The 19,831-nt window shown below is 44.1% G+C and overlaps 1 protein-coding gene across 3 annotated transcripts in view; it reads left to right on the top strand.

Annotated features, from left to right (window-relative positions):
* Positions 1-19,831, top strand: part of LOC307192040 (uncharacterized protein) — a 284,325-nt gene that overhangs the window by 262,878 nt on the left and 1,616 nt on the right. For all 3 annotated transcript variants that reach the window (XR_013829933.1, XM_079932456.1, XM_079932457.1), the window contains exons 6-8: positions 14,177-14,374; positions 15,367-15,537; positions 19,474-19,602. The gene's annotated coding sequence lies outside the window, so the exon portion shown is untranslated. The remainder of the gene's footprint in view (positions 1-14,176; positions 14,375-15,366; positions 15,538-19,473; positions 19,603-19,831) is intronic.

Below are 19,831 nucleotides of genomic sequence, written 5' to 3'. Positions count from 1 at the left end.
AATGGGTCCACCTCTCAAGAGTAAGAATCTAAGGGAGAGTGTGTGAATTTGTTTTCAGGGACAGGAAAGCAAAGGAAAAGCTGGAGAAGCAACATTTTCATCCTATCCCCAACTGCAGGGAATAGGGAGCAACTGATATTGGAAAGAGGGAGTCATGCTGAAGCCTGGAGAGAGTTGGAGACTGACTTGGGCCTGAGAAGGAACCCTAGGCTGAGCTGGAAACACTCAGCACAGAGCCCCAGCTCCCAACCCTGGAACAACTGGAGCAATGGGCAGAGAGGTCAGGCGGGGATTCTGTCACAAGGTCCGGGACAAAGCTGTGGGCTGGGTCAGAGGCACCAGGCAAACGTCGGGGGAGGTCCGGTGTCAGAGGAGAATCAGCAGATCTGAGGCCCGGGATTCTTACAGTCCCTGAGTGCAACATGGGTCTAGCCTGCAGGGCCCAAGCGAAGCCACCAGACTGGAAACAGAAGTGCTAGGAGCATGAAAAGGCATGGGAAGAAATGCAGTCAAATCTTAAAAGTCCCAAACATCAGTCCAGAGAACCCATGCAGTAATGGGATTGTGGTGGAAAAGTCAGAAGGAACTGATTCCTAAGCTGTTAGCTACGTCGTTGAGACTTGGATTTTGAGAAAAACTAGAACTGAAGATTTTATGTTATTTATTTTTGCTTGCTTCTGTAGTTATTTGTTTGATGCATTAAGAAGAAAACATCTTTTAGCTATTTCACATATTAAATTTCTATTTTGTTTACCTAATTCCCCACCCTTTAGCACCTATTAATGTATCCAAAATACAAGGTAACTCTTGAAAATAATGGAGCTGCAAATCATCACCTCCCTTGTCTTCTGTGTGTTGGGGGAAAGCGTCCACATGGCAGGACCTGCGGTTATTAGAGCTGCTCTTATGGCTGTGGGTTGGCCAGGTTATGACAGTTTACTGTAGGAGATACAGCTCAGGTTGTCCTCTCTGCCTCCCAGGATAGTTACAACTTATCTGGACCAATAACTTCTAGAATACAGCCTCCCAGAGACGAATGAATAGTAACAGGAGACGTGTTCATCAATTCTGAAAAGAGACAAATTCCAGCCTTAATAAAGTAGTGCTCCAGCATTTCCCTCACCCCCAATAAAGTATACTTGCACCTTTTTAATGTATCTGAGACAAACTGCAAGCTCCCTGGCAGAGAGTACATCCTATCAAGGTCAATGTCATGTGCAAGCAGACATTAAGTACCTGTGAATTTTGAGCATGCATAGGTGTGTTGGTTAGATGGAGGGGAGATACAATTCAGAGCTTAAGGTAAGGAAGATTAAAAGATGTCATCATAAGAACCAACTCCAATGGACTGGTAATAGCAGTCAGATGCATGGTGTTCAGAAGGATTCTGAGGCTTACCAGGAGAGACATGCTCCATTAGCCATATCCACCATTAGTAGTAGAGTAGTGCCATGGCGTAAGTGTCATAGGATATTACTTTAACCAATTCATGAGTCTTCTACTATTCATAGATGTCTGGACTGGTAGGACTAGCCCAGCGATGACCTGTTCATGTGAGAGAAAGAGGAAGTTTGGGAGAAAGACACATCCTGGATGCTTTAAAAAAAATAATAGTCCTTCCAAAAGACTCCCTACATGGCAGGAGAACAAGCTGAGCAATGTCCTAGTGGAGAACAATGCCAAGTTGGTGGAGAACAATGCCAAGTTGGTGGAGAACGCCATGTGCAAATCTCAGTGAGGGGCTGATCCCCAGGACAGAGAAGAGGGAAGATGGGTATGGCCCAAAGCCATGTCACTCAGACTGGCCTCCAGCCTGGTTCCCACTGGGCTGCATGAGTCCTCAGAAGAGAAAACTATAATGGAAAGAATAACTAAAGAAGCATGTAGACGTGAGGGGACACAGGTAGAGCTGCTTTATGATTTCAAGACAGTATGACACTCCTGGAGAAAAAGAGGTTCTTCCCATTCTCTCTGTATGGAGCCTGCTGGAATGGAAAAGAGAACCCACTGCCTCTCCCAGAACAGAGAGGAGGGAAGCATTCACAGCAGCAGGAATGCCTTGTACTCAGCCCTGTCAAGGTATTTGCAGATGGTCACCATGGCAAGGCTGGAGGGCCACCAGAAGGAAGCTCACAGTGAGTGAGACACCCTAGGAAGTTTCTCCTCTGAGCCAGGGAAGTGGGGCTGGCCTACCAGGATCTTCCGGCAGGAACAAGTCGCAGCATTGGCATCTGTGACTCCCATTGGTGATTTTGTTGTGACCCTGAGCCAATGACCCAGAGATCCTTGCTTCCCAGCAACTCCATCACCGTAGCCTTGGAGGAGCACCCATGTGTCTTCTGTCCTACCTACCGCTCCGAGGCCAAAGTGGCCCTCAGCCCAGACTTCTCCATTCTCCCCACTAGCTTGCTAGAAGGGCCTCTCATGGCCTTCTATTTCTTCCTTTCCCCAAAACCCTAGCCTGAGGTGCCTGACCAAGGGGGCCAGTGTGTTAAACAAGAGGGAGGAAGGAAAATCATTTACAGAGCTGATTAGGAGCAAAGCAAATAATTCTGTGAAAATATGTAATTCATTCTTGGCAAGCCATGCCATCAGTTTGGAAAAACAGAGCTGCTGTGCGATCATCCAGCAACAAGTCTTGCTTTTCTAGTCTCCTCTGGAAGCCTATTCGTCGGGCCATGGAAAAAAGAAAAAAGAACTAAAGAAAGGTAGAGCTGACACTCTCCTTAGCAGTCTGGGAGTAATGATGACAAGGCGTGTGAGTAACTATTGTTAGCAGGACTGGCTCAGCAGGGAGAGAGCTGTTTCAAGATCGCTGGCCTGGGTAAGCTATCAGACTCTAGCCAAGCAGCATGCACCCTACCTGAGGCCCAGGGGTCGTGCTGGCTCCAGCCTGGCCTGGGGGAGCTCTGAGCACTACCCCTGTCGGATCCATCTCTGGAGTTCTCTATTCCCATACATGAAAGTGATCTTAGCTCCAAATGGAACGCTCATAATTGTGAGACCTCCGTGCCTCCCCACTCACCACTAAGGGAAAGTGAAGTTGATTTATTCACTGTTCACAATGTGTCACTTCACTCAGAATAGAATCGTCTGATGTTTGAAATATTCACGAATGCCACTGTGGATCTGGCAGTCTGACAGGTAAAAGACATTCAGATGCCTTAAGAGAATCAGCAGATTCACAGCCAGAGACCCCATCTCCTCATTTCCCATGGCCAGTCCTCCAGCTAACCTCTACCAGTGGAAGGGAGTTGGCACGTGACAGGAAGCACATATGACTTCCCCATCTTGTCTCCCACGTGAGCTTTGCCTTGCCACTGCTGCTATGGCTGGATGGCTTCATCTAACAAGGCCCAAGGTCAGGCATCCTAAGAGTGACAGAATCGGTGGCATTGCCCCAGATACTTGCCATGTCCAACTGGCCTTCAATGGGACCACCCGCCCTCTCCAGCTCACTCTCCATCACCCAGCCTTCAGATTACTCAGACTGTTGGCCTCTGCTACTGGTCCTCCTGGATTCCTGTCCTCAGTCTGTCCCCCTGATTCTGGGAACAGACACACAGGACGCAGTGGTTGCTTTGGTTCTGACAGTTGTCACCAGAGAGGTGAGCATGAAAAGGAATAGGGAGCTACCATGTACAAACCCCACGGGCCAAACTGTTGGAGATCAACACATACTGAGTACAATATTGACATAAATCACTTTAGGGGAAAGGTGTATCCTTCATTTACCTATTCCTTTATTCTTTCACTCCATTCACAGTTTTGAGCCCCTATGGTATATGTCAAGGTCTGTGGAAGAAATGAGAATACAAAAATGAAAAGACCTGGCGCTTTTCGGACGGATTCGGGCTAGAAGGAGAGATGTGCTGCCTAGCCCTACACTAAGTTCTCTCCTCTCCTGTGTCACAGTCCGCAGAGACCAGGAGTCCCCTACCTCCTTCTCCTCCTTACTCTGGAGCTGCCGCCACCCAGTTTACTCCTAGAGGTCCTCTCTGGAGCCGGGCACTGGCACAGAACAGAGTGGCCTCAGCCAGGCCCACCCAGGGCTGCAAAGGCCAGCGCATGGGTTTTATTGCTGATTCTATAGGAAAACATCTGGGAAAGAAAAGCATTAGGAAAACAGGGACGGGGAGGGCTATTGAACTATAATTTTCTGTGTCTCGGTCTCTGATTGGTGTTTCCCATCTTCTCCTGTGATAGCACCTGGAAGTCCCACCGGATGTTTTTCTGCCATGGAGCTTTGATTTCTGAACCTTATTACCTCCCAGACCCCCACTTCCTGAAGGCTACTCATCCTTTCCTCAGTTGCAGGCAGGAAAACCCTTGTGTTCAATCCAGATTGCCAGCACCCTGGTCCAGGTCAGATTCTTATTTACAAGTAAATGAAGAGCATGGAAGAGGATTGATTAGGTGAGAGCAGAAGAGAGGCTTCAACCAGTCAGGCAGTAGATGGCAAGGAGAGGATGGGAGAAAGACAGAGAGAGAAAAGAAAGATAAGAGGAGAAGGCAGCCAAAAAGAAAAGTGAGAGGTGCCCAAAGAAAGCATTGTAATGTGGTGATTTTGCCTGGAGCCGATCCTGGCTGCCCCGTTGCTTCCTTTCCTGTAAAATGTGTGGAGAACACTATCTGCTCTCTGATTTCCTGTGAGATTGAGCTAATGAAAATACAGAAATGTTAGGGGAAGGAGGAGGGGAAAAGTCGTGAGGACAGAGGCCCTTTATAATGAAGCCTGGAGGATAGAATACTCGCCATAAATTCGTTTCCATCAAAACAGCTTCATGTGTGAAAGATAATGTTTCCTCATTAGTGGTTTTTCTCTGTAATAATTAAGCCTCCACCTTCAATTCTAGACAGATGTCCCTAACTTAACATCATCCATTCAGTTCAGTGGAGACTGGAGAGGGGGAGAGGAGATGGAAGAGGACTTGAATCAAAAACACTTTATTTTCTGCAGAGGCTGTAATGATAATAGTAGAAGTTATTGAGGGCTACAACAGGCAGAAACACATTCTATGCAGAGCCAGCTGCCTCGAAATTCTTCTGTTCTCTTGGGGACTTTAATTTTCAAATAAAAAGGCTTAAGCCCCCACTACCAAGGGAAGTTCAGTGACCCCTTCATCCCACAACATATACACGGTCAAATCGTAAGGATTTTAGAGAATTTCCCAGAGCGCTATTGTTCACTCAGGGCTTGCTTGCTGTGATTTGGAGCTCTGGCTAAACTCTCAGCATCTCTTCACTGTCTCACCTCCTGCAGCTGCTGTTCTCACTCTGCTAGATTAATCCCAAGTGGAGAGTGCAGCCTTTCCTCTTTGGTTCACCTACACTTGTGCATTCCACAATTTTATGAAGGTTTGAAGAGAACACAAACTCAGCCACAAAATGCTTCTCCCCATTCACATCCCACCTGAGCCACTGGCCTCTCACCATATTTTTATAATCCCTCTTTTTAGGACTCATTTGATCACCTCAACGTCCAGGGCAAAACTCACAAATTTCTGTATGACTTTTTATGTGGAATACATTATATCTTTGTTTTCTCATTTCTCTCCCATCTAAACTAATCCAAGGCTCTGTTGTTTCACATTCAGAAGGTCCTTTAAGAAGTTTTCCTGAATTAAAAAACAAAAAAACCCAACCTTCTAAGAGACAAAAATGTCCACCTGAAAGTGCAGAAGAGCAGTCATCTTTTTCCTTTGTTATCATCCAATTTTCCTCTCTATTATATCTTAGTTATACAATGTTTTTATGATTCTTCTGGTGGTTATCCTAGAAATTACAACATGCATACTTAATTCTCTAATAGAAATTTTTACTTTTTAAGTTTCCCTGAAACACTGTATTTACATTCACGTCTCCTCCCATCTTTTGTGTATTGTTGTAATGCATTTTAATTCACTGTGTGTGCAAAATAGGATATTGTGACTATTATTTTATACAGTCAATATTTATTTACCCATATATTTACCCTTCCTATTGCTTTTCCATTCTTTTCTGCATTTTCATGCTTCTTTCTAGGATCATTTTCCTCTATCTGAAGAATCCCCTTTTGTGCATGTTTCCTGGCAATAAAATATCTCAGAATTTGTTTTTCTGAAAACATATTTTCAGAAATACATTTGGCTTCATTTGTAAGTAGACTTCCACTGTGCATCAACTTCTAGGTTGGCATTGATTTTCTTTTAGCAAAATAGGAAAGTATCAATACTAAAACCCATTGGCCTCTCTAGTTGTTGGTCTTAACAGTCGTTTCTCTGAAAGTGATGGTTTTTTTGGTCTTTGGTTTTTAGAAATTTGATAATGAAGTGCCTAGGTATGTTTGCTCTTTGAAAAATCCTGCTCAGAGTTTACAATGCGTCTTAGATCTATAAGTTAACATCTTTTACGTTTTAGAAAATCTCAACCATTAACTCTTCAAACATTGTTCCTACCTCATTGTCTCTTTACTCTCCAAGTATACCAGTCACATGAATACTAGAAACTTTGGCTCTGTCCCTGTGACTCTTATGTTCTTTTCTTCATTTCTCATTATTTTCTTTTCTTTCTGTCACCCATTTTCCTGGTTCTCTCCTTGAGCCAGTTGAGATGCTCAGCATCTTTTCCTGCCAGAATCAGTCAAATGGCCACAGAAAAAAAGCAACAGATTTTTCAGCTCACTTCTCTGTCTTAACCCTTTAAATCCTCATTGTTTCAGCAGATCCCGGTTGCATTTTTCTTTTTTTAACATCTTTATTGGGGTATAATTGCTTTACAATGGTGTATTAGTTTCTGCTTTATAACAAAGTGAATCAGTTATACATATACATATGTTCCCATATCTCTTCCCTCTTGCGTCTCCCTCCCTCCCACCCTCCCTATCCCACCCCTCTAGGCGGTCACAAAGCACCGCTGATTGCCTTTAAACCAATTATTCTTATATTTTAACCTGATTTGTTTTGTTCTTAGAAGAAAAATTGGTCTGCCCTCTAAAATTCCATCTTACGTAGAAACAAAATTCCAGTCATTTATTTTTAATATCACTTTGTTTTTCTTCCTGGTGTATCCATGTCACCTGAGTTTTTCCAAATTATTTAGCAGATCAGGAACTTCCATCTGTATATTATCCAAATAATAATATGAGAAACCTAGCTACTTATCTGAAGAAATTCTGGCTTATTTTTGAATGGAATTTTTTCACAACCAATAGAGACTAAGGAAATTTTGGCCCAAAGAAACTCTAAAGCTTTGGAATTATAATTTTCTTAAAAGCTTTAAAGAGTTAAGATCAAATTCTTAGGCAAAGATCTAGCTCACTCTATTAGAGCCTCCCTCCTCCTTGTACATCCACAGCTCTCTGCCCTGCCCCAGCCATTTCTGTAAGTTGAAATATTTGCTAAATATGAGAAGAATCCATTACTGATAAGGAAAAGAGGATTTGCTGTGGGGAATTTATCTTCTCTTTCTGCAGCCAACCTCAAGGATCATATCATGTTCCCTATATACCCATTTTACAGATGAAAAAAGGGAGATCCAGAGATGTCAAGTCATTTGTCCAAGATTACATAACTAGTAAATGGTGGAGCTCCTAAATGGTCTATCTAATTCTGACACTTCATATCCTAGAAAACACATGGAAACCCAGATAAAGTAATGCAGTATCGTATCTGGACTAGTTTCTTAGTGGCTGAGAATAGCATAGTAGACCAGAGATGCAGAAGTGTCCTGAGATCATGCAGCCTGTGAGAGAAAGAGTAGCCTCTTTGATGCCAGCTTAGTGATTCCATTTTAGGTAGTTCCTGTACCTGGAGATTCCTGCATTCTTTCACTGGCTCTGACTTGAGGGAGTAATTCCTTTAGTTAAGCACTATTAACCGATGCTCTACTCCCTGTGGTAAGCACTTTCAGATCCTTAATGATCTCTGACCCTTTTGTAATACCCTTTTCCATGGATGTGGGCCAGACCTTAGCGATTTGCTTCTAAAATTGATGGGATACTGCTTTCAAGCAAAGGCCAGTTGGGAAGCATAGATGTTTACACTCACCAGGCTGTACATAGATGCCCAACTTCCCATGCTGGGGTGGTATCAGAGAAAACTGAGTAGGGAACTAGGACCTTCCTACCCACATGGTGGCAAAAAGGGGCTTCTCCCCAGTGTCAGTGGAGGCCAGGTAGGGTGTAGTAAAAGTCTAGTGGGAAGCTTCAATTTCTACTCCTGGCAGCAGTAGTAATAAAGTGCCTCTACCCTCACCCCAGAATGTCAGTGGAGGCTGAGCAGAGAACATGGACTTTCACCACCTGGCAGTAACAAGGTGGCGTCCCAGTTCCTGTGCCAGTGCAGTGTCAGAGGAAGCCAGCTGTTATGGACTGAATCATTCTCCCCCTTAATTCACATGTTGAAGCCCTGACTCCCTAGGCCAACAGCTACTTTCCCTCAATTTGTCTCTGATTCTGGTGACTCAGTGTCAGCTAGGGTGGAGATAGGGAAGTTGCAGGAAAATAGCAGCAAAAGTGACAAAAGTCCATTTTTACATAATCGGTGCTGTTTGTAGTATACTGTCAGCTATAGAAGGCTCTCTAGCATGACCAGTATCTAAATTCTAGCCCTCTCTCATGGAGCACATTGATGGATTTGGTAGAGAACCAACACCCAATCCCACTGTAATAAAGACTCTGCACTGCACAGCTCCCTGGCTGACCTCTTACTGGTTCCCTGAACCCCTGCCCTGAAGTAATATACCCCTGCAGACCCCATGCCCTGGGTCCCACAGCTGAAAAATGGTCCACCAGAGCTTTGAGAGAAGAGCTGCTTCACTGTAAAGCATAGCCTCTTTCTTCTCTAACTAGAAGATGCAATGAGGAAGGCAGACTGTGTCTCTGATGTCCTCCCTTTAGGCTCACCTCTCCCCTCCTTCACCAACATCCATGTCCCCATGTCCCATTGGTCTAGGACTTCCTACTTGTTTTTCAAACCCCATTGTAAGGAAATGGGTTCCTCAACTGTCTTTATGTGCCATGGCGATGACTGCCGCTGGCTTAATCCTCTTTACCTGCCTCCTCCCTCAGGTAATAAGCAGGATGCTTGAACTCAGTAGAATATCCTTCCTTCCCATACTGTCAGGGCTTCAAGGTGGCTGGGGAAATCATGTGCGTCAAATGGACTTTTCAATTCCCGGCTCTGCCATTTCCTTACTGGCTGCATATATTGGGGCAGATCAGTCCATCTCTCTAACCCTCAATTTGCTTATCTGTAAGGAGTGAGAGCGCCATCAAATGGGTGATGCACGTAGCATGGTCCGAATAATGCTAATATCCTATCAGAGGTTTCCAGATCACAATCCTAGGTTCAGAGTCATCGAAGTAAAGATGTTCTTTGCCAAACAAAAAGTGATTCATTCCTGTATCTAGAATTTTCAGTTTACATTGATAGGGACTTTTGGCTTCTCTGCAGTTCTCCTGGCACAGGCCTTTCAGAGAAATTTCAGTGAAGAGAAAGCCCAGGGCATGTAGGGATTGCTGGCTATCTGCTCCCTAATTGAATTGTGTTTCATCTGACTCCCTCTGAGGATTTTGTCCTTCTATGATCTATGTCTGCATTTAAATACATTTCTGTTTTAAATATCCTCAGACCTGTGGGAACTTGTTCTGAAAGAAGTGAGTGATAAACTCCCCCATATATTCTACATATATATTAGCAAAGTTTTAAAAAATTCAGACACACAGCCTGCCAAGATTTACGTCTTAGAAATGACAATAGGCTGCCTCAGACTTTAAAACATCTAATTTGTAAGTGATCTATTTTTATAAGGGGCAGGGGAGGGGATAGTGGGGGGAGGTATACAATCTCATTAAAATTCTCATGAGGATTTAATGAGGATGGATTCTCTTCATTTTACAGTTGATGAAACAGGGGTTTGGAAAGATTAAGCAACTTTTTCAAGGTCACTACATGTTAATAAGGAACCAGGAATATAAAGCTAGCTTTCTCTAAGTGCAAATTCCATGCTGTTGGTGCTGAATCCAGGTACCCCACTGACACCACCAGGAATAGGTAGGGGTGCTTTGAGTAGGAGACACAAAGCAAAACAAAAAACAAAGATTTTTCCAAATTTTAGATATAGAAAAAGGATGGACAGCTGAACAATGACAACAAAAACATCATAAGAGACCACACCCTGAGGACAGTCTCACAGGAAGAGCAAATGGGCTTCAGACGATCCCTCCCATCTCTACGCAACCCCAATTTTGTGTTCCTCCCTGTTGCATGTATGAGTTGGAATCATTTGAAAGTCCCTTTTATAAACATGGGAACATTCTAAGAGGCAGCTCTAGGCTCTACCTCAATATCCCAAGTCAGGGAAGGTGGCCTGTGGAGCCATTGCCTCTTCCCAGGGCTCGTGGTGCAGCTGTGGGCACACAACAGAGATCTAGGTCTGGGCTTTAGCTTCAGTGATCACAGAGAGAGGAATCTCAGATTTCAGGATTTTTCCAGTCTTTATTTCATTGGATTGTCACTGTAACCCTGTGCAATTGACAGAGCAAAGAGTATACTCTGATGACATTTTGATTTATTTTTCTCTTATGTTTAACCAGTCTGTATTGAGTACCTCCTTCAGGCTAAGAACTTTTAAATTAACATATACTTATGTAGATTAACCCAAATTATGTACCATATAAAAGGTAAAAAAGCTGAAGCTCACTGAGGGTAGACCAGTTGCTCACATAAGTACTGAGTTATAGCACAGGGACCAGAATCCTGATTAATCAGGTTCCCAGTACATGGCTCTTCCCACTAGATCAGGGCTTGGCAAATGTTTTCTATAGTTTCAGACAGTAAGCATTTTAGTCTTTGTGGATCTGTCACAGTACTCAGTTCTGTCCTTGTGGCATGAAAGTGGTCTTAGACAATTCATAAGGAGTGAGCATGGCTGTGTTCCAATAAAACATTATTTACAAAAAATGGCAGTGGGCCAGACTTGGGCCATGGACCATATATGCCCACCCCCATGGTAGGCCACTACCCCAGTTCATATAGCATCTGCGTACTTAGCCAGGTACTTACATTTCTCACCAGCTACTTCCCCAACCCAACACTGAGGCACCTACTTGCCTTTCTTCTTTCCTTTCCTGAGGGTTTGGCTTCATGCAAGAATCTGAAATCTGAAATCAGTGCTCTGATGACAATCTTACCTCTGTCCTCTCTTAGGCTAAAATTGATTACAGGCATGGAGAAGCAGGTCCCAAAGAAGAAATTGCGTATTTGTGTTAAGAGAAGCCTTGTGATTGAAACTCTCCAGAAGGCTCTCACTGACATCATGGCTCCATTTGTCAGATTCTTGGAGAGCAGGAGGAAGAGGCACATGTGCTGAGATTCCCCTCGGTGATGTTGGGGATCTTAGTAAAGATACTCAGATTTGAGATGACTCTGACTAGCATCTTCTTCCTGGCTATGCTGTTATCCTGGCTCCCGCATGACACAACATGAGAAATGAAGAACACAACAGACCAAGAGTGCAGCATCCTTCAGGATATGCACCAGGCCCTGGAACCTACTACCCTTGCACAGCCCCCTTTCCTGTATAGGCATAAAAGGAAGCATATGATTAGATTAGTTTGCTACCCGTCCCTCTGGAGGACGCTTGTTGAGTGCAATTGTGTCTACAGTGTGCCAAGGGCTGTTCTAGGTACCAGAGTTATGTCAATAAACAAAGCAAAGTTCCTGCTTTCATCAACTAACACTTAATTGAGGAAGAGGAAGATAAACATAGAGGAATAAATCTGTAAGATTTTAGACATGGAGAAAAATTAAGAACAAGCAAATGTAAAAGCCTTGAAGTGGGAACATTTCTGGCAATTTGGAAACAGCAAAGAGGCCTGTAGAGACCAGAGTGTCTGGAGCATGAGAGACGGGAAGGGAAGCGCCAGACAAGTTCAAAAAAGGAGAAAAAGGCCAAAACATACAGGCTTTTGCAGATGTTAGAAAGGACTTAGGACTTTATTCTGGCTAAGATGAGTTTTAAAAGGGGGCAGGACATGCTCTGATAAGAGTTTTTCAAGGTTTACCTTGGTTGCTGCCTGTTGTGTATGCTGTGTGCTGGGGGAGAGGGAAGGGAAGCAAGGGTGAGAGTGGGAGCTCCATCAGCAAACTATTACAATAGTCTAGGTAAGAGATATTGATAACTTGGACCAGGGTAGTAGCTGTGGGGATGGTGAGAGACGGTCAGCTTCAGAATATATTTTAAAAGTAGAGTTGACAGAAATTACTGAATGAAAGCTGGTTGTAGAAAGTCAGCATGGCCCCCTCTGCAGAGGGACGTTTGTCTGATGGGAGTCTTTCCCTCCGCAAAGATCCCCACTGAGGTTTCAAGGAAGGAGAAAAGAAGTGAGACGAGAGGCAGCTGGGGGAGGTATAGAAGATGAGCAGATATGTCCGCAGGAGAACCTCTGACATCTCTTGGCCCCACCGCCAGCATGAGCTTGGACTAATACTGACACACTTCAGAGACAGGACAGGGCTTTTGTTTGTATTTGCATTTAATTTGCCCAAATGAAAACTGCAATTACTGAGCAGTTATACATCCCCACGTGCTTCAGGGATGCTGTCCCTGGCACATTTGCTATCCCCATTTGGAAAATTCACCCATAAAAGCATCAGATTTGCCTGCATTGTATGTGGAAATCTGCAATTTCATCCTTTGTGCAAGAGATAAAAATTCACCCTGGGGTATCAATTTTAATGAGGTTTAATTAGACAAATTTATAGTAAGCTGAGGTTTCCACTCTGCAGTTTGACAAGCAGCTTGAGCTGGTTCACCACATTTTTATGCGTGGGAATTTCTGTATCTCAAACAAAAGGTCAAATGGCACATAAAATTTTATCTGAAAGACTCCTAAAGGCATAGGGAATTTCTGTTGTCATTTGTGTGGGTGTGTGCATGTTTGTGTTATGTTTTTTAGAATGTCCTTATTGATGATAAAAGTGTGATCTTGGGTAGCTGAGTAGTCCATGCATCAGGTGGTCCAGGAGGGCAGATAAAACTGTTCTCCTGGGCTTCCCTGGTGGCGCAGTGGTTGGGAGTCCGCCTGCCGTGGCCGCTGGGCCTGCGCGTCCGGAGCCTGTGCTCCGCAGTGGGAGGGGCCACAGCGGTGGGAGGCCCGTGTACCGCAGGAAAGAAAAAAAAAAAACAACTGTTCTCCTCTTGTGAATACCTTGATGGTAGCTCATGGTGCTCTTTCCTGCAGAGTCAGGGAAGGATGTTAAATGCCAACACAGAACACAAACACTAAAATTTACCTGGAGTTGGCTGGAGAGATAAGCCACCTTGCCTAGGGATGGTAAATAAATTTTATATTTTATCCTTGGATCAGAAAACTGATTGAACTATATTATCTTTAAGATATTCAACAAAGTTGATTTTACTGAGTTGCACTTTGATGCCATATGTCTGGGATTTCATCCAGGGCTTTTAGAACGAAAAGCCTTACAACATTCATTCATATTGCCCTAGGGAAATAGCTGAGGCCACTCTTCATGAGAAGGGGGATATGAGCCGGGACACAAGAGAAGAGAAAATTGAATAACATTTTCTTTGTTCAATGAATTTTTGAATTAGAAATTCTAGACATTTGACTGAAAAATGGAAGGAATGTTCTACAACTAAAAAAAGTTTCCCAGGGCATGTGGCAAAGAGCCAGTCCTCTCTGCTGGTCCACTAGGTACTGTCTACATCGCATCTGCACTGCTGGGGCAGTGGAATGCCCATCTGCCCTCTAAATATTTTCCCTTCTCATCTGATACGGTGCCTTAAATGCTCACATTAGAACTAGACTATCGGTTAAAGATGTTAAATGCCAGAAGGCTCAAGGTAAGAAAATGAAGATATGGTACCTAAAACTGATATTGCATAGACCTCAGAGTGGCTCAAGTATATTTTTGACAGGTTGATTCTCGAGGGGGTAGGAACCAGGGCAGCTACATTTTTTTTTAAAGTGCCAGGAAAGAACTGCAACATAAGATGGTGCCAGGAGGGTAGGCCAGTTTGGAGTGGTGGTTGGGGAGATGGTGGAGAGAAGCATGTAACAACTCCATTTAGGGAGAGGAAGTAAAAGAAAGGGAAAAAACTGAAAGGTGAAGGAAGGGAGCACATATAGATGGGGGTGGCACAAATTAATAGCTGACATAATTTGTTTTAGTTCCTGGTGAAGAACCTCAGGAAGCTCCACTATGATCTGCTCTTCTAATAGAAGAATTGTGGTTGGCCCTGCATTCCGTAAAGATCCTATGGTCTATGAGGGAAGCCTTTCTTCTTTCTACAAGAAAAGGAGCATGAACAGAAAGAGCGAGGCCAGTCCTACAGACGCACTGGACATCTGGCAGGAGCCCCTCCCCAGGTATGTACACACCCATGCCAAAGACCTGGGGTGGCCTTCCTGGAGCACCTGCTCACACCCAGGGTCTAAGCACCAAGTCAGATCAGGCTGACACAATCCCCAACATCCAGTCAGCTCATGCTGTAAGAAGGCTGGTCCATCTGGAAGTTTGTACCTACTCCCAACAGCCTAGACATCTGGAAGACAGATCCCAGCTTTGAAGGAGCTCAGTAGATGCTTTTAGACTTGGAGACCCTGTTCCCATGTGTCATAAAAGGCACATTCCTGGAGACAATGTGGATCAGGCCATGCAGTTCACAGGATGAGAATCTCAGAACTGGATTTTATTTCCTTCCATTTGTTTGAAGGCAACATTGATAAAGCCACATCTGCACAACTGCTGGCTGATGCAGCCCCTCTTAGGTTGTGCTGCAAAAAGATACACGTGGTTGTACCTGCTGTGTCTTTGCTGCTTGCCTCATAGCCTCTCCCTGTCTCCTACTAGGCCTCTTCTTTCACAGTAAAAAGGATCACGTACTTATGCTTGGAGGAGCAGAAACAAACAAAATTGTATGCACTACTGACACAAAGAAAATAAATATTAAGTGAGAAAAATAATATACATATACATTATTTTGCTGTCACAAAACAGACAGCCCAAATGAAAGAGCCATATGAACAATAAATCATGGAATCAATTTCAAGGAAAACAAGTTTTGCTGTGGAAAATTGCATTCAAAATATATGAAATCAACTAAATATGAAAGTTTTAACATTCTTAGAGTGTTAGAGTTGGTTGAACTTGAATCCAATGAAATATAAAATTCCCCAAATTTGAAAAAAAAATTATTTTACTCGTTTTTAAAGATTAAAAAATAAAATGTGTATATTGTATTGCTCCTTGACATTTTCCCCCCGAAGTAAAATCAAAGGAAATAAATAGCAAATTCAGAGAGAATTAATACAGAAAAAGCCTTCCCTCACTTGCTACCCTCTCCATTCCCACACAAAAGGGTGAAGCTGATGGACCCACTCTGCCTCTCAGGAACAGTTCAGACCTGGAAAACACCTCCCAGCTCCGCTCGGCATCCTCTGGCAGATTCCTCTGGCCGCCATCTTGATCTCCTTTAACCAAAGCAACCCAGCCACTTTGTGGCCCAAGCCAATGGCAAAGCAAAGAAAGGGTAAGATAATCATGCCATGAATTACAGTAGATCTCAACAGGCAAACCCAAACTGGTTTAGGGTCTAAATTCACCTGCTAGGGTGGAATAGCCTGGCATATTAACTGACCATTGTTAGGAGTCAGAAAATCACAGGTGAAGATATCTGTGTGGATCCATGATGGAAATGCAATTGCTCAGGCTGAGCTGCTCTGACCATGAAAACAGATATGCCCCAAATGTCATCACATAAAACACAGTGGAGAATGCTCTTCAGTGCAATCAGGTGGCCTGTCCCCTATCCTCCCTGAGGTTTTAGGGGTGGATAGGAGTGGCGGATGCTGCGGAGAAACCTATCTTTTAATCCTCTTTCTTCCCACTTCAATTTCCTATCACAGCCAGTTCGCTCTGAGAACAAGTGAAGTGAGCAAGCCAGTTTTCTAAGACAGAGTCCTCCTGGTCTGACTGTCAAGAGGGCAATGGGGATTCATACTGAGTGGCGAGTTTCCTTTGAATCACCTTCTTCACGGAGGTGTGCAAGGGATCCAGCAGGAACACATCACATCACAGGCTCCCAGGGCAGCCCCCAGAGTGTGGGGAGGGTTCCAGCCAGGCTTCCGGCTGCTTTCCACTCCCCTCCATGCTTGTTTAAGCACCCAGGTCAGAAGGAGCTGTTCAGGATCTGATTCCTTAAATTACATGTAGGAACACAGTGGCAATAACAGTAGAACAAATATTATTTATACTCTCGGAGCCAAAGTGAAACTTTTTCATCACCACAAACATTTTCTAAAGCCCAAAATTTCACTGCTGAAAGAACCCCTCAGAGGAATTACTCAGTAAGCCAAGTTCCAGTTTGCAAGAAGCAGAGAAGCATTTTACGTCCGTTTTCAAGGCATAAACTTGGTTACGATATAAAGTGGCTAAAACGTGACAGAATTGTTCCAACCAGAACACTAGGTGAGCTGTGTTTCCAGAACTGTTACCTGTAGGTATGACCACAGCTGCTGACAGTAGCAGGTCCAGCTGTTTGGACCCTGAGCATCCCCAACCCCTGCTGTCAGGCTACAGCCAAGTCAACAAAAGCAGTGGTTAAGTGAATAACCAGAACTTGGACAAGTTCTGTCAAAGCAACCAATGCCTAGAGGGTCTGAAAGATGCCTCCTCACTGTGTAAACAGGGCAGTCTCATTAGAAGCTTCTTCAGTCTTCCTTCCTTCTCTAGATTTTCGGAAGACACATCAAGGAAACTTGAACACACCAGGTACAGGGAGCAAAGAGAGCTTATAACAAAATGACAGAACATCCTCAAACCCTACTTCTGTGCTCCCTCCACTAGAAATCAAGGGATGTTTGATAAGACCTCAGGGTGTGTGAGTTGCAATGCCACAGCTCACAAAAGTTCTGTGAATCCGCTACATCCTAGCAGGACCCAAACCCTGTTGTTCTCTGCACCCCCAGGCTGCCTGTCTTTCTCTTCATCCACGCAGTCACTCGTGCCTTAAACTCCCAGACTACACTATCCCTGCCCACACACACATACACACACACACACACACACACACACACCCCTATTTGCATAGGTAGAGCTTGTTCAGCCTAGTAAGGCTCGTTGCAGGAGTCACGTTCTCTGGCAAGTTTCCCAGACACCTCCCCCAAACAGAAAACCCCAAACTGGGCTTCCTGAGGCTCCCACGGCCAGCTGTGTACTCCTCTGGTCTACTACCAGTCATTTATCCTGGACTGTGTCTTAATCCCAATGCTCAGGATGTTTGTTGAACTGAACAGAACACAGCTTAGGTTTTGCTTTACAACAGAAATTTCTGTAATTCTGCTCTCCTGCCTGTGTTCCTGCCGGCACCACCACCACCCATCACTTGCCTATCTGCCACACAACCTGTCACAAAGTTCTCCCCTTGTTTCCTCCTACCTCCTAGTTTGGGGGCTCATCTTCTCTTACCTGGACTATCTCAGGGGCCTCCCACCTGCTCTTTGGGCTGAAAAGCCCACCTCCACTCCACTCACTGAGACAAAGCTCTGATCACATCACTCCACTGCTTAATGCCATCCCCCAGCTGGATCTGCCCTGGAGCAGACCTTCCCATCTGGAGCCACAGCCCACAGGGATTTTGGCATCCCTTCCACTCTTGGAGCAGTTGGACTGGACCTAAGATGTCCCCAGATGTGATCTCCAGCTGCAAGCAGCCCCATTTACTCCACTACTCAAATGTTATTTCCTGAATGCACTATGACGTAAAATTTTGGGAAGCACTGCCCTAAAGATTAAACCCAGGCTCCTTAGCATGACCGTGGGACGCTCCACACAGGTGCTTCCCCTTCCCCTCAGGCCCCGCTGCTTGTGGCGCAGCCACAGTACAGAGCCGCTGGCTGCCTCAGTGCTTTGCTCTCCCTCTACCTGGAACACCCTTCCCCCTTTCCTTAGCCAGTCGCACTCTGAATTATCCTTTAATTCAGGCGCATCCCTACATGCAGATTTCCCACATTAATGTTTTCAAAGCTGGCTTGCTCAAAATTAATCTGAAAGGAAACACAGTAAAGATGGATCTCATGCACGTGTTCATCACTTGATTGATTTAATTAATCCTGTGTAACAACATAGCTCTAAAGCCCAAAAGCTCCCCTTAAAGGACTAAATGTCTGGGTTCTTAATTCAGGGTCAACATAATCACCAGCATTAGTTCCTTTCCCCTAATAATTCATCCTGGGCCACTTGAACCTTGCCATTTTTCAAAATTAAAATCCTGAGTTCTTAAAAGGCCTGTATTGATACTTCAGGCTTCAGAATAAGAGACATTTTTTTGCTTGCTCCTGAGGGTTATGTTTGCAGAAGATGGCTAATTAAAATATCTTGGTGCCTGTCCCCTAAGGCATCTCTTTCTCCCACACCAAGAGCATTCAGACTCACATCCTTGATACTTGTCAGATCCAGATGAATTTGAGTGACAAACAGTAGCAGAGTGAACAGAAACCCAGCAAGGAAAAACTCCACATGCAGCTGTTGCAACCGTGAGATTGATGTGATTTGATTTGATTTATGCAAGAAAAATGTATCAACGACCTACCAGTTACTTTTCTTAATTAGGGTAATGTATTCATGGGTGTTTACAACATTATTCTCTATACCTCCTTGTGTGTCTGAATATTTTCATAGTAAGAAAGAGTTTTCCAGTCAAAATGTTTTTTTCATGTTCAACAAAAGCTGGGGAAAGAGTCAACCACTGGTCTTTCTCAATTCGAGGGGAGGTGCCCTTTTACAGGCCTAGTGGTGATGTCACCGAGTCCAAGCTTGTACTGCTCACCACATGACAGGCCAATAAATCAAGAGACGAGTTGCTGGGGCAAAGGAATACCGACTTTATTCAGAAAGCCTGCAGACCAAGAAGATGGTGGACTAGGGTCCTAAAGAACCATCTTACCCTAGTTAGAATTCAGGCTTCTTTTATACTAAAAGGGGAGGGGGTATGGTTGGTTGGTGTAAACTTCTTGGTGTCAGAATCCTTTGTTATTGCAGCTGTCACATAGGTTTACAATGTTCCTATAAACCTCCAACAAGACAAATGTTACTCTCTGTTCTGCAACATTTTATCTCTGTATGAATGGAAAAGTGTTATACCTTGAAAGGTCAGAGCCTTGAGAATGAGGTATCCTGTATATTTCAGGCTAGAGGCAACATTCTTAACTTGCAGCAAAAGCAATAGAATACAAAGGTTAAAGGAAAAGAAATGGATCCAATAAGGGGTCAGATTTGTTCTTCCCTATTACAGTCAGATACTCAGGAAACAGCGAGTTTAAAGGGGTGGCTTTTCACCTGAAGAATTGGTAATTCTCAACGTGCCACCCTTTTAACAAAAATTGCCATTGTAAATGTCAACAATTCATTTTTCCTCCTAGTGCAAAACTTTTAGTTTAGGACTTTCAAAATATTCTTATTTTCACAGGGAGAGGAAAAAGAACTTGCTTTTACTGAGCACGATCTACAGTTGGCCCTGCGTATCTGCACAGGTTCTACCAACCGCAGACTGAAAGTATTTGGAAATAAATTTCCAGAAGGTTTCAAAGAGCAAAAAGTAAGTGTAAAAGGGTTTGCACACTGCGTCTCAGGTTACTGTGCAGGTAATCTCACTAGCGGCGGGGTGTTTAGGTCTCCTGATCCCATATATTACAAAGCCTCTTTGTGTTTCAGAGAAACAATTTATGGCCCCAAATGCTTAAACAGTTGTGAACAAGGTCACAAACCACACCTGGAGCCCAAGTCTCCTACATCAAAGCCCCCTTTCCAAGTGCAGCACTGAAGCC

The sequence above is a fragment of the Stenella coeruleoalba genome (genome assembly GCF_951394435.1).
Source record: "Stenella coeruleoalba genome assembly, chromosome: 9".
Classification (NCBI taxonomy): Eukaryota; Metazoa; Chordata; class Mammalia; order Artiodactyla; family Delphinidae; genus Stenella; species Stenella coeruleoalba.
Note: the sequence above shows the minus strand (reverse complement) of the source record. Positions and strands in the feature narration are given on the sequence as shown.